Genomic DNA, 14582 nt, shown 5'->3' with positions numbered 1-14582 from the left:
CCAGTCTGCCGTCTTCTGTTTCTGGGAAGGGCTCAGGGCTCTTGTATCACTTCAGATCCGTGCGCCATGCTGGATTATGGTAGTTCAAATGTCTTATTGTTTTTTTGTCTGCAGCACTACAGAGGGATAAGACCGTCATTTGTATTTCATGCTCTCTATTTAATTAGAAGTTTTAGCTGCTAAACCTAGGATAGTCTCAGTGGCTGGCTTGACAAGGGACTTGTCAGCATCGGTGCTGAAGAAAGAAAACACTTGTCTTAAATTTTGTAATGGGAGTTTGCAGCAACACTGTGTGCAGGGGTGGAAGAGAAACACCTGTTTCGGATATAGGATCATCTGAAACATCATCTTCATGTGACGCATTGCTGCACTTTCTGTTTTAACCAGGAGCAAAGGAAAAAGAGAATTGGCCCTTTGAAGGTTGAAACATTTAACCTGCATAGTAATCGGCCACGTAAAAAAGAATCGTTTCTGACTGATGTCATGTGATCACAGCAGAGCGCGGAAGCTACCTGCTCCACTCATCACATTTGAACTCATGTGACTGTAACCATGCTGCCATCTTGGTTTCCCCCTGTTTCTCTGCGTCGTCCTGCTGGTGCTGGCGACCACTGCTCTGTCCATCCAGTGGCTTCCTGTTCTGTTTCTCTGGTGCCGTTCCGGCTGTTGCTGTCCCATGTTTTAACATCAGCAGGCCAGCTTTAGTCACAGATACGGTGTCCACGTCGGGGCCTTCAGACATTCTTGTCTGCGAAGGCTGCAACACCTGTTTCCCCCAGTTGTGACATTCCAAACTCTCTCTCTGCTCAAGGGGAATTACCTGGTCAGAAAGCAGCTAGCCTCAGGGCTGACCCTCATCTCCTATTTTCCTGTCGGAGAGGGAGGACAGTAATCGTCTGCGTTCTTGCTGTGCGAGGAGTAAGCTGGTCGGAGAAAGCCTTTCATTTCTGCGGCTCTCTTCTGAGTCTGCTGTCTTAACATTGCTTTAGATTTGCATTGCGCTGTGGGGTATTTTTATTGTTTGTAGAAGCAGTAGTAGTTTTAAAAAAAAACTTTTTGGAGGGAGTGCTTCTGCTGTGACTGTGAATGCAGGAAGATCCATTGGGCTGGCTGGAACGGTTTCATAAGAACACAGAAAAGTTACTTGCAAGAGCCAGCCTTTCCTGACACTAGTTTGTTTGGTTGCAAGTAGGTTTTTAATCTGAGGACCTTGTCCAGCTGCTTCTTGAAAGAAGCTGGTGTTGGGCAGCTTGTTCTGTATTTCCACAGCTCAGTTGGTTAAATGGGTGCCTCCTGCTCTCGGTTTTAAAGGCACTTCCCCATAATCTCCACACGTGTCCTCTGGTTCGTGTTTCGCTTTTGATTCTGAAGAGGTCCAGGAGAATTGTTGAGAATTGTGAAAACTGGGATCAGGTCTCGCTAAGACTAAGAAGCCTCAGTTCTTCTGGTCTGTTAAAACGGGCCTTTTCCTTTAAGGTCAGGAATGTATTTGTTGTCCTCCCTTGGACTCATTCCAAGCAGCAATATCATTTTCGTATTTTGGTGACCAAAACAGTACACAATATTCTCAACTAGGTTTTACTAGTGAGTGGAACGATCTTCACATAATATCTCTCGATTTAAATTCTACACTCATAACTACTGTATATATTAATGTTTGCTTTTTTATTGCCACCCCCCCCCTCCCACAGTGTCTAGAAGAGGTAAACTAAATAATGTGTGAACAGAAACACCCAGGTCTTTTTCAGATAATTATTTCAATCTTAGAATCTCTTTTCTTCTTGCCTACTGCAGAGTTTCCTCTGTCTTTCTCCTTCAAAACTCATTCCATTCCAAAACCCATTACTGGAAAACCCTGATTATAGTAAGAGAGGAAGCCAACAGCTCAGAAACCGAGCCTCTTCCAAGTGGCAGGAGTCTGGCCTGTGTCATCTTGGACCCTCTCTGTGTGCTCATGTTAATGACAGGGGACTGTGCACCAGGCCTGCCCACGCTGCTGTAGTGTTAGTATGTCACTCAGTGGTGGTGACTGGACCGCCGTCCTCATCCCTCCTGTATTGATCTGCTGAGGGTACAAGAGCTTGGCAGTGGCAGCCCCTGGCTGTGACCCAGCCTTGTCTTTCTGGACCATGAAGGGAGCTCGTCTGTGGGACCTGTGAAGAGGAGGTATGAGGGCCTATTTATGAGCGAGCTCTAACGTTGCCCTGTGTGCTTGTGTGCAGGCCCCGTTCCCTGGTTCGTGTCTGGTATTGGGTAAGATTCGCTCCCTCACTTTCACCTGTCATTTTGAAAACACCCAAAAATAAAATCTCCTTTCACTCAGTGTTCTGCTCTCTTTTCCTCTGTGACATTCCTCCCTCCCTCCTTTCTGACTTGCACACAGGCAGGTGGGATAGCTGTGCAGCCGAAAGGTCTGGGTGCCCTCAGTCTGGGGCGTAGCTGGTGATGGATGGGAATTTGCTGCAGCCCAGCCAGAGACAGCTCAAGGTCAGAGATGCTCTTCTACACACGGAGGCAGGGAGAGTGCTGAGGTTGATGACATGTTTACACACAACTTAATGGTTATCGTTATTTTAATTTATTGCGCTCAGATTGGATATTTCTTGCCCTTTGCTCAAATTGAGTGGACATGCAGTTCTTGACTGCAGTTTCAGCATCTTGTCTATAAACTATCCTATAGGAGGTGAGAGAGCCGGAACTTTTGCAAAGTGTACGTTTGTCAATGTGAAGATAAAAGGCACTTCATAATCACATTTTTGCTTCCTTACCATCCTCATCATCTTATCAGATGTTCTCCCGTGTCCCTGCTGAGCACCACTGCCCACCCCTCTCCTGTCTGTAGAAGAGCAGATGTTCCCAAGTAATAGTGACCCCTACACTGCTGGCACCCAGTAGAAAGACTTCTGTGTGTCTGTGGGAATGGAACCCTGTGCCCCTAGATTTCTTTTTTTAAGTGTGTGTTATTTTTTTAATTTTGTCTTTATTTTTTATCAGGCTGTGTGTATGATTATTGAAAATGAGTGTTGTGCAGAACATTTCCTATTGTGAGTGCTGATATTGCTATTGTGCCTAAAATCTGTTGGGCTTCCGGAGATTCTGATTCTGTGCAGTCTGGCACAGATAGTGATGATATACACCATTGCAACGAGTTTATGAGACCAAAAGTCACCGGGTCTGTTGACAGAGGTGTGAATGACCTTTGATTTTGCAAACCTTTTGTGTATGAATGAAAAATATGTTTAAATTGGATCTGTTGTTCTGTCTTATGGCTTCAGTTACAGAAGAGGTATAAACCTGGATTTTTAAATGTAAAGTCTTAAGCAAAAATAGTGCACGAGTGTACAAAAAACACAACAAAAGCAAGTCGTTTAGTTTTGTGAATACTCTGGGATCACTCTGTTACAAGCTGACAGCCATGTTGCTGGAGACAGTACTTGGCTTCTTTCAGTGAAAAGCTGGATGAGATCCTCAGCTCATTAGCTCCTAACTATCAAACAGCCCAGATGGAATGAATGGCCTCATCTTGTTTGTAATCTTTCTTTGTTCTGATAGTCTCATAAGCACGTTTGCTCTTTGATTATTGCTGACTGAGTTGTTGACAGATGGGATTATATGAACTTTTAATTAATTAAGCCTAAATGAGCTAGTAATTGTCTAAATATTATAATAGACTGTTATATTGATTTAAGTTAAGGTATCTGTACCAAATTGTGGTATCTGTATTTAGAATTGGACACACTGGGGAAAAAAACTGTCTCTCTATTTTTTCTGTGGCTTTTTTTTCCATGTTGGTGTGGGGGTTACTTACCGAGCTTTTAATAAATGAAACTAAGCAGTCTTTATTTTTAGGCTATAAAGGAAAGGCGTGTGTTTGCACTTAGTCATTACAGTCACGTGGCTAACCTGCAGGAGGCCCAGCTCATGAGTGGTAGTGACTGCTGATGCCCCTAGTGGTGGTGTGCAGTAATGCACGTCTCCCACTTGCACTCTGCCTTTCTGTGCTGTGTTCATCATTCCTTTGTTTGAGGTCTCATCTGGGGGTGGGCAGATCTGTTCCCAGGCAGCCCTTGTGTTTTGCAGGTTTTCTAGGTGTTTTCGAAGCAGCAGCCCCTGAAGATCTAGAAGAAGCTGTTAAGTGGATCCCAGTTAGCTTCATGCTTGTTAGAATGAAAACCTGCAGAAATACAGGCCCACCAGTAACCGGGACTGTCATTCAGTTCCAGGACATTTCAGGACTTCCTTCCTATGAGTACTGGCGATCCTTGACTGCTTTATTTACCCAGGTGCTGAAGATTAGCTGGATTACGGGTTTGTAATGGACCTGCCACAGCTGACTGGCTCTGGTTTAAATGGGGGGCCCCTCCCAGTACTCCCTGACCTTTTTTTTCCCTTGCAGCAAGCGTCTTCAGTCAGTTATTTTGCTTTTTGTGGTACGCTGGTGTGCTTCTGCAGTGCAGCAGCTCGGTGAGGTTCTGCTGAGCTTGTGGTTGTTTCTGTTGCCTTGATGAGGAAAGCGTTCATTGGTCAGCAGCTGTGCAGGAAGTGAAATGAACCCTTTGGTTAAGGGAACAAAATGTCAGCTTTTTATTTCTGAGTTCTTCTGAACAGCATGCAGACCAAAACCAGTTTCCACACTCATTTCCTTTAGTTTCAGAAAGCCTTTGGTCTTGTAGCTTCTGTTGTTGAAATCTTTTGTTCCGATGTGTCCTGGACACTTTATTGCTGGGCTGCCAAGGGGAAGAACTGGGGGAATGTGGTCTTTGGCACTGATGCTGCCACAAAGTAGAAAGGAAAGTGCTTCTCAGCTTCCATTATGGAGAGGATAATGAAGAACAGCTGCTTGCCAGATATGAGCTCATTGTCTATGATGTGCATTTTTTTATCATCATTATTTTCAGTAAACAATGATTGTGTGCGTGCAGGGGACCCGCTGACGGGTATTGCCACATTCTGCTGGTCTGATTCTCTTACCCTGTGTCTATGAACACTGATCAATTAATACATTGTGGTTAAAAAAAGCCTGACATCACAGTGTGACACATGCAGTAGGACCGTGGATGGGACCTGTTGCAGTTCTGGGGTCAATTCTACGAATTCAACTCCGTGTCAGTCAAATCCAATAAACCTCACATTAAATCCCAGTTCTTTAAAATCACTAGGTATATATTCTTTCCCTGTCGATTTTGTCATTCCATATGCAATGTTACCTTTGGTCTACAAAATCTTTCTAAATTAAAGGATAAGGGAAACTTACAGCATACTTACAGCATTTTTGCACCATAGCAGCAATAAATGATGTGATGCACATAAGATGTGCATATTGCCATAAAATTCTTTACTACTCAGCAGGTTATTACATACGATCATCATTGGCTCTTCACATTGATATACAGATTACCAATTGATTACAATAAATCGATTATATTTTTATACCGCCAGCAGCTATATCACCTGCAACTCACAACTGACATCCTGCTGAAGCTCAGCAAGTGTGAGCTTGGTTGGAACCTGGATGAGAGACCTCCTGGGAATATCTAGGGTTGCTGCTGGAAGAGGTGGTATTGGGGTCAGTAGGGGGTGCTTTCCCTGCAGTCCGTGTGGGTCCTAATGCCCCAGTATAGTGTCGGAGATGCTATACTGTAAAAAGGAATCTCATTCAAAACAAGTGTTTTACCAGAAGAGGCATTTGTGGTGGCAATGCTACACATTTTGGTGGGGAAAGATGCTAAAACTATTTAGTGAGAGCAGCAGAGACACTGTAAAGTATTATTTTTTTAGGAAGCAGATTCTTGTAACCAGCAGTGCAATTATGTGAGAGCTGCCCCTTGGGGAACAGATGCACTAGACCAATTTCTTGTAAAAACTAGATGTTTATGATAGAAATTGACTTGGTGGCGCTTGACTGATTTAACACTATTAAATAGCCACCAAAATATGCCGCACAGTCTCTATTCCATTCGTCAATTACACAGGTGGGATTCTCTGTTCCAGCTAGGTCCAAAACCACAGCACTCCTTCACAGACTCCCCAACACTTTCAATCCTTGTCTTTCCAAAAATGTGCTCAGCAAAAGGTGTGTGGCAGTGTTAAGGTTGAGCCTTAGTCTGAACTGTAGGGCAGATTAGCTCGTCCTAGAGAATTTAAAACAAAAGTTAACACTCACACCACGACTGTCATACAAATACACTCACTTGTAATGATGACAACAAAGCAGTTTATCAATAGAAATGGCAACTAGTGATCTCAGGTTCCTCTTCCTTGTGGAAACCTCTGCTGTCTTCATATCTGTTGTTGTGTTTGTCTGAATTGCATACAGGTGTGTTGACCATTGAGTCAGGCTACACTGGACATACTATTCCTGAGGTCTGTTAAAGCACTTTGGCACAATTGTTTTGTGTGGAAATGGGTGCTGTCCAGTGGAATCATATAGGACTCTAGACTGGAGGCCCTGTTCCTCCAGTGTGCCCTTAGCAAATTGCCTGTTGCTGCAGTAAATGCCCTGCTGCATCAGTGACTTACAAGTCACTGAAGACCCCTTTTGTTCTGTTTTTTCAGTCATTGCCATGGCATTAAAGAAGATACAATTGCTTTGGAATCAACACAAAAGCTACCTGTATAAAGAGGAATTAATAAGTTCACTAATTGTCAAGCTTGGGGCCCTGCAGCTATTATAATGTGTATGTCTGCACTAAAAAGAGAATTTTCCTTTAGCAAAACGAATGCAAATTTTGACCCAGGCTTGGAACAGCAACACAGACAATATGTAAGCTGTCTGTAGGTTATATCTCTGATTCAGTGGAACAGTGGAATAAGAGCATGAGAAACATTACAAACTTGAGGCCATGTGGCCCGTTTGGTAGATAGTGGTTAATTGATCTCATCCAGACAGAAGCCAGAGGTTCAGCAACATGGCTGGGTACCTTGTTCCATACTCTCACAACCCTGTGGATAAAGAAGAGCCTCCTGTTCCAGGTTTTCCGTGGACTTCCATGTAGTTTTCTCGTGTGCCCTCTGGTGTGTGCCGCTGCTCAGTTTGAAGAAGTCCTGGGTTGCCTTTCTCAGGGCCTCTGAGGGATCACAATACTTGTATCAGGTCCCCTCATAGTCTTCTCTGTTCAAGATCAAAATGGTTTGGTTCCTTTCGACAGTCAGCGTAGGATATTCCTTAAAGTCTTGGAAAGCGTCTCTTTTTTTTATAAACTGGTGACCAAAATTGTACATAATATCTAAATGACAACTTACCATTGCATTATACAATTTTAACATAAATCACTTAAATTCTATACTTTGCACTATATATTCTAATATCTATATATCCTGTATATACTGTATATTCTAGCATTTTGTTTGATTTTTTTATTGCTGTACAACCTTGTCTAGAAGATGTAAATGTGTCTCTTCTTGCTCAGCATTTCCCATTTGATGTTTATAGTTCATGTTTTTACTACCTGCGGGCCAAACCCTGTACTTCTCCACATTCATCTGTCGTGTGTTCCAGGCGAGGTCGTGTCTGCGGCGGCTTTAAGACGCTCCAGTGGAAGGACCTAGCTCCAGTGAGCCTGCGTGTCTGAACTTGGAAGCCTCTCTCTGTGGCTGTAGGAGCAGGGCGGCACGATCCCTGCTGTCTGGATGCTCCTGCTCTAGACGCAGGTGTTGTTTTCCATTCGGACGGCTTTATCCCCCCTCTCCCCCCCCAGTTCGACGCCCTGGCTGCTGGTTCCCAGCTTCTGGAGGATATTGTTGCGAAAAGGAGAGAAATAAACAAAGTCCTGCCAAAGGTTGTTTCTTTCAGCTCCTTTAGTTGCCCTGTTTTGTCTGGGACGACGTGTCGACCATGTTGTAGTGGCACAGTGTGCCCTGTAGGGCAAGGCGCTGAGGGTGTGGCCTCTATATTAGGAGCACTAATCCTTCCTATCACAGAAGCCTCAAGATGCATTTTTTTTCACATATTCTTTGTGTTGCCTAGGAATGTTGCCTCCACCTGGACTTGAACAGGCGTGGACACCATTATTAGCATTGCCAGCAGCTGTTTGCTATCCGAATGGAAACCAGTGGTCAGCTAATCCTGGGGAGATAGTGAGTGCCATTGTGCTCTCTGTTTCTGAGCCCAAAGGTGGAGCAGCTACTGTAGGTATTACCTGTTGGCAGCGTATGTGCAGTGATGTTTTTAAGAGTCAGGGCTTCGTTTACAAAAAAAAACAGACAAACTGAGAAGTGAAATCATAAGAGATGCAAGTGTTTAATGTTGTCTGCATGTTTTGCTGTTCCTCTCATGTTGCATTCAAGAGGAGGTGAATAGTTTTGTTCCAGTCACCTGTGTCCTGCCCTTTCCTTACTATCCTGGTCAACAGCTTGTGCTTGAAGGTCATGTGGAAAGCACTCTGCACAGAACAGTGAGTCCTCTGGGAAGCGCTTGGCTCTGATGCCCTGGGCCTGCGCTGAGCTGGGCTACTGAGGTAGGCTGGAGCACCAGGTACCCTGATGCGACCTTGCATCGACTCTCAGCCCTGGTCTGAACTCAGGGCCATTTCCAAGGAAACAAACTTGAAGCCTTTGCTGCCCGTTGTTTTAAGGAGTGGTCTGCCCTTCGCCACTGCTTGTTTTGACTGTACTTCTGGGGCCTCTTTCACGGTGCTCTGAGTGGCAAACTGTATTCAGACTTTTTTGGTTTTACAGAGGCTCTAGATCTGAATGCCACATGTTTGGAAAATGTAGTATAAACCAGTCACTGGCTATCCCTTTGCTTTCCTGAAAACATGTCTTTGCTGCTGGTGTGCCTGTGGTGCGGGTGTGAGAGAGTTTGATCCGGTGGGTGACCTTTCTTTACACCATTCAGTTGATGTCAGTTGGTGAGAGGCCAGAGGTGTACTGTGTTGCTCATCCTTTTTCGCAGGCTGTCTGCCTCACGCTCGTCGAGTACATCCAGGTGCTGTTCGCTGATTAGTTTGCTTTGCCTCCTCCCCTCCCCCACTCTGGCTCCAGCCAATCTTCATCCTGCCCAGAGCTCACCTGGGCTAATTTGCATAGTGGCTCCACCTCCCTACCCCTCATTGGCCAGGTGTGGATGTTGTGTCCCTGGTGCCCCTGCTAGTGGCTGTGTGTTCAGTGACTCACTGTGAGAGAGCAAGTTGCTACACCACACTTCTCCTTTTAATTTCAAACAGCAGCCATTACTTCTTCTTTTGCTTTTCTTTTTTTTCACACGGGGAGAGAGATCAGGTTGAGGGCTCTTCTCTTAGAGTGCTCCAGCCTGCTCTCTGGCACATCCAAGGATTATTTTCTCCTGAGCTCTTCACATAAGTTTTTATTTGGATTTCTCCTGTTTTTAACTTTCAAGTTCCGCTCCTCTGCTGATTTTGACGTTAACATGGAGAGCAAACCTCCAGTCATTTAAGGTTTGTCATAAAAATTCGCTTTATCTTGGTAATGTGTGTCTGTCTGTGTGTGATAGTTACAGTAAAGTAAAATGTTAACAGATTTGTTTTTGTGAGACTGTGGCATAGCACTTTTAAAATGTATTTTTAATGTTTTAGTCTTATAGCACATTAAATCCTTGATACACCAGGAACATCAATATCCTGACTTCATGAGCTCTTCACAGCAGGGGATGCTGAAATTGTTGGTGATGTCCGTTGTTATTTGGAGTCTTCAAGTGAAACCGTTCTCTAAATGAAATGCTTGATACTCTGCATAAGCTCCACGGCAAGAATTAACCAATGTTAGCTCAGTCATTTGTGGATTCAAGCCAATGGGCTATATTGAAAGTTTGTCAAAAGTACAGTTAATTAACAGACGTGATTACTACTTTTCCCATCCTCAGTTCAGCCAACTCTTATGGAGAACACTGATTGCACTGACAGGTCTATGGTGATTAACTGAAGAGTATGGGTGTTATTTTGAATGTTTTGTCTTGTAATGAAAGCAGGATTCTTGTTTTTCTGGTTTATTGCCTTATATGGGCTGTTGCAACAAGGTGGGGAACGAGTTTCGCAAGCCCACTGGCCAAGCCTCTGTTAATGCGGCAAATATTGGACACCCCTGTGCTGCGTGTTGCCGTTTTGCATGAGGGATTTTTTTATGTATCTTCCACCCCAGTGCTAGATTGCAGGTTTATCCTCAACTTTTTTCAGGGCAGAGAACAAGTTCTTTGACAATCTTTTTAAACACTACAATCAGAGGGTTTTCAATATCTACGTTGGACAACTAGTGATGTCTTTTGCTCTGCCTAGGAGTTTAAAAAGAAATCCTGAAAATAATAAGTGCTCTGCCCCTTATTCAGAGCATTTCACTGTTCTTTATTCAGTTTGTTACCAGTTTAGCACCAGCATTCATGCCCACCTAGTTGCACAGTTGAGCTTGTTTATCAGATCTGTTTCGGTTTGATAGAGATCACACAGGGATGAATGCTGTTTGTCCAGTTGTGTTATTTCAGGCTTAACATTGCTGTAGAATTTTCTTTGTATATTAAATCTCTGGTCAGAACTGAGTGTCCATTGCTTAATAAGACTGCTCTTTGCTATCTTATTAAGAAAGATCTGTTAAAAGAAATTTTGATCTCTTGGTGAAGTTGCACATAAGCTCCAGGAACGAATGGGTTAAAAGTTTCTTTGCATGGAAGCCGCATAGATAACCGTTTCCTGTTTTGCAATAAAAAGAAAATACATATAAAACATTCTGTGCCTTGCTTCTCCCTGGCTCCTGGCCTGCAGGTGCTCCTTGGTTTTGGACTTCTGTACATGCAGGTTCATAGCGGAACTAACTGCACTGCTCTAGTTTGTCATCAATTTAGGAAGTGCCAAATATCTGGTGCCACATGCTCAAAACCAGAATTTCAATACTTTCAGCAGCTTGAGGCTGTTGAACCAGTCCAGTCAGGCCGGTTGTTCATGAAATCCTTTTCTACACTACTCGGCAAAGGGCATTGAAGGAATTCACGTATGTGCTTCTTTGTCAATCAAATGTGAAATTGGGTGAACTGATTTTAATCACCATGCCTTGGATACTTACTTGCTGACAGGAGCAATTGTCTCTCCATGGCTTTTCAGTACAAGCAAGGTTGTGTGTTCTGTGTTCCCTTCTGCACATTTCTCTGCATTGGGAAATTTTATGTGACTGGACAAGCTGATTGCTGGTGCCTATTGTCTGTGTTATTGTCCAGGTGAAACAAGCTAAGCGTGGCTTAGGCAGAGAAAATGGTAGTGCGTTTCAAAGGGGTGCCTGTCTCTTTAAAGGCCCAGTGTGTGCTGAGAGCTGAAGAGACTTGTTCCACCACACGGTGACCTGTCGCCCGTGGGCGGGTGTTCGCGCCTGGCTGGCCAATCGGCACCTCTGTGTTTGTCACAGGAGAAGGGTGTGCCTGCCGTCCCGGACGCCCCAGTGCCTGCAGTGCCAGAGGCTGGGTGTCTCAATAACACAGGTACAGGCCAAAGATAATAAAGGGAGTGCTGGGCTCCGCACAAAGGCCTGTTTTTCACTGCAGAGCCCAGCACCTACTTAATACGTTCAGCGAGAGCTATACACCCACCACAGTCACTCTGTGTGTCCCGGCACACCGCCCGCGAGCAGACTGAGCTGCGTTACACTTGGCAACCGATGAGACAGGTGGACTGTCTCTCTCTGGTGTTGCTTGTAGACGTTGTTTCCAGACAGCAGAGACATAGGGGAAAATACGCTGTGTCTGGGGAAAGTGGAGTTCGGGGGTCTCCTGCTCCATACACACTGCAATGGTGGCAAAGATATGGGCAAGAATTCATTCAATGAGCACAACACTCTTGTGCTTCGTTTTGCGCCCAATGTAGGATCCTGTTCTTTTAAAGAAGTCATCTGGAGGGGTACATGGATGGGCTTCTCAGAGAAGGGGGTGATGCGAGGGTTTCTCGGATGGTTGTGATGAGTGAGGATGGGCCAGCAGAAGGCTCATGTGTGCTGCTGTGCCTCTAGGTAATTAACAGTTAGCAGGTTATTGCTGTTAATAAGATCATTAGAGTGCAGAAGGGAGGGGAAGCGAATCTTTAATCATCACTGGTTTGTTGAGGCAGAATGTGCAGCAGACACTGGAGAACCAGACTGCTCCAGAGTGGGCTGGACTGTAATTCTTTATTTTTGTTTTTTTTTGTAGCAGGGAATGGGAGGAGGGCTTTTCTTGAAGAGGTTTCATGAAGCACCCTGCATTTGTTGTTTTCTTTAATGTAAAACTTGCACGTGGCTTAGTGTGAATGTAAAGAGTGCTTATTTAAGCAGTGTTTACTGTTCTAACTAGCATGACGCTGATATCTAGGTCTGGACAGCAGATTGTGCATAATTGTTGTTTTGTGAGCTCAAGCTATGTGTGTGGCAGTGAAGTGTGGAGCACCCGAAAACCTGTTGAACTGACAACATGAGGATAGAGTCCCTTTTCCCCTTTCAGTTCTCTGAAGTGTGGTTATTTTATTTCTAATTATTTTGGAGAATGCTTTCATCTAAAGAGGCTTACATTTGTGTCTGTTTCTACAGCTGGGCAATTATGAAGCGATCTGGGTGAAGTGCCTTGTTCAGGGCTACAAGAGCAGTGGCCCAGTAGGGTGTTTGTCGAAATGCTATGACAGCTTTCACAGAATCGTTCTCCAACACAAAACTGTTCCTTAAAACTTTCTCTCTTTAAATAGGTTCTGTTTTTTTTTAAATTGCAAATTAGGAACAAATCTTGCCTTGGAGGAGATGGCTTTGACGATCCTCCAGCAAGTTTTTCCCGGAAGTTTCCCCAGGCCCATGTCCCGACTGTTTTTTCTCTCCTCTGGCAGGCACAGACAGCCATCTCTCCCGGTCAGACACCCCTATGCCCAACCCCCCCCAACACCTGGTACTGTCTGCACTTCTCAACACATCTGGTCCACAGTTCCCCCTCTCGCACTACTGTTGCCGGCACAGTCTCCCACACGAATGCCTGAAAGGCAAAGGAAAATGTGTCCAGTGGTCTCTCTGCGCAGCTCTTAATGCTCCTTTCTGAAGAGGCTGAATTATTCATGGCCCTTGTGAGAGTGGGCCTTGGGGGCTCTGCTGCCAGTGAGGGCTTTTGTCAGGGCTGCACACCTGCTGCACATGCGCCCCTGATAGGAATACCTGGATGGGAAACTGTAGAACTCTGAACACACCCACAATAATAAAAAACATTATTTCGCTAGGCTTTATAGTACGTTTCTAGGAGTTTTTGCACTCTTTCAACATTTCTTGGGATGAAACATTCTGACAACATCAGTCTGAAAATGCCAGTCAGATTGTAAAGGAAAATGCGGCGTGGTCATTGTGATCTTTTTTGGTGAGAAGAACATGCTGTAGTTCACAACAGCTTCTCTCCAGTGAAAGTGAAAGTGGCCTTGTGTGCTGTCAGTTCTACCTGTGTGCTGATCACCTGGCACACAGGACATTTGCATTGAATTTCCATACTGGGCATCCATTTCCCTGGAACAATACTCACTTCTGTGTGTCGCAACTGTCAGACTGTCAGTCTGAGTAACGAGCTTACGCTGGTGGTCTTTTGTTCTCAAAGAGAGGTTGGTAACCGGTGTTTGAAATGCTTGTTTTATTTCTTTGATTTAAATGTATTTTTTAGGAGGGGAAAAAAAAGACCAATAACTGAAGAGCAAGCAGAAATGAGTACAATACAGGTCCACTGTTCCGTCCGAACTTGTATCTGTCCTGGGCAGACCTACAGCGGATTCTCAGAGGGCCGGGTGGTCTGATTTCAGTGGTGTGAGGCTGTAGACTGGGCCATAGTCCTTAGACCTACAGTACATGGAAATATGGCTCTGCAGACACTCTGTGGTCAGGGGCAGGGGCCCTTGATCTGCAGCTCTGGTGATATATCTTGAGGTTAGAGCTGGGGCTGACACTGGGCTGACACTGACACGCAGAGAGGCTATCTGGCAGGAGGTGATGGTTTTGGTATGACAGTAAAGGTCAATATCTCATCTGGGTCTTGACGGCTGTTTTTTGCCTTAGATCAATGATACAAGAAGTGTTCATCAAGTATTGGTTTAGATGCAATGGGAATTTTCTTGATATTTATCTGTTTATATCAAGCAAATGTGCAAAAGATCAACCTAGGCACAGATCTGCATATCTTTGAGTTTAGAGTAGACTGTTGTATGCTTTATTGTTGATAATCAAATTGGCCTTATTAAAGCACAATTTTATGTCTGTCCTTGCTTGTTTACCAGACGTGACTATGCCTGTATTGTTTTAAAAGCACTCATCACTTCTGCTTTATTTCTGTGATGATGGAATGGGTCCTGTGTCTGTACTGTGTAAAGAGGGCCTTGAGGAGTGCCTGGGTGGCAGTTGTGCTGTGAGGGCGTGGTGCTGTTGGCGCTATGTGCGGCATGCGCTTAAAGGGCCAGCCCTTGAAACCTGCCAGGCCCTTCTTGTCAGGACAGGGCTGCTCCCAGGGTCCCAGCCTGCTGATCTAGGCATTGAGCTCCTGAACCCCACTAGAAACATGTGCGCCTTGCCTGAAGGGGATGGTGGAATAACACAGAACAGCACCAGGGTTTGGAGCGTGAGGGAGGGAGGGGTGGTGTGAGAATCCACTCTCTTAAGGTGCTCAG

At 44.8% G+C, this 14582-nt stretch overlaps 1 protein-coding gene across 1 annotated transcript in view; it reads left to right on the top strand.

Moving 5' to 3' along the window:
* Nucleotides 1-9097: 9097 nt before the first annotated feature.
* The window catches only part of elf1 (E74-like ETS transcription factor 1), a 40463-nt gene continuing 34978 nt past the window's right edge, over nt 9098-14582 (top strand). Inside the window, exon 1 of the mRNA XM_088597474.1 lies at nt 9098-9395. The gene's annotated coding sequence lies outside the window, so the exon portion shown is untranslated. The remainder of the gene's footprint in view (nt 9396-14582) is intronic.

The sequence above is a fragment of the Lepisosteus platostomus genome, chromosome 10, assembly GCF_059453375.1.
Source record: "Lepisosteus platostomus isolate fLepPlt1 chromosome 10, fLepPlt1.hap1, whole genome shotgun sequence".
NCBI classification, from domain to species: domain Eukaryota; kingdom Metazoa; phylum Chordata; class Actinopteri; order Semionotiformes; family Lepisosteidae; genus Lepisosteus; species Lepisosteus platostomus.
Note: the sequence above shows the minus strand (reverse complement) of the source record. Positions and strands in the feature narration are given on the sequence as shown.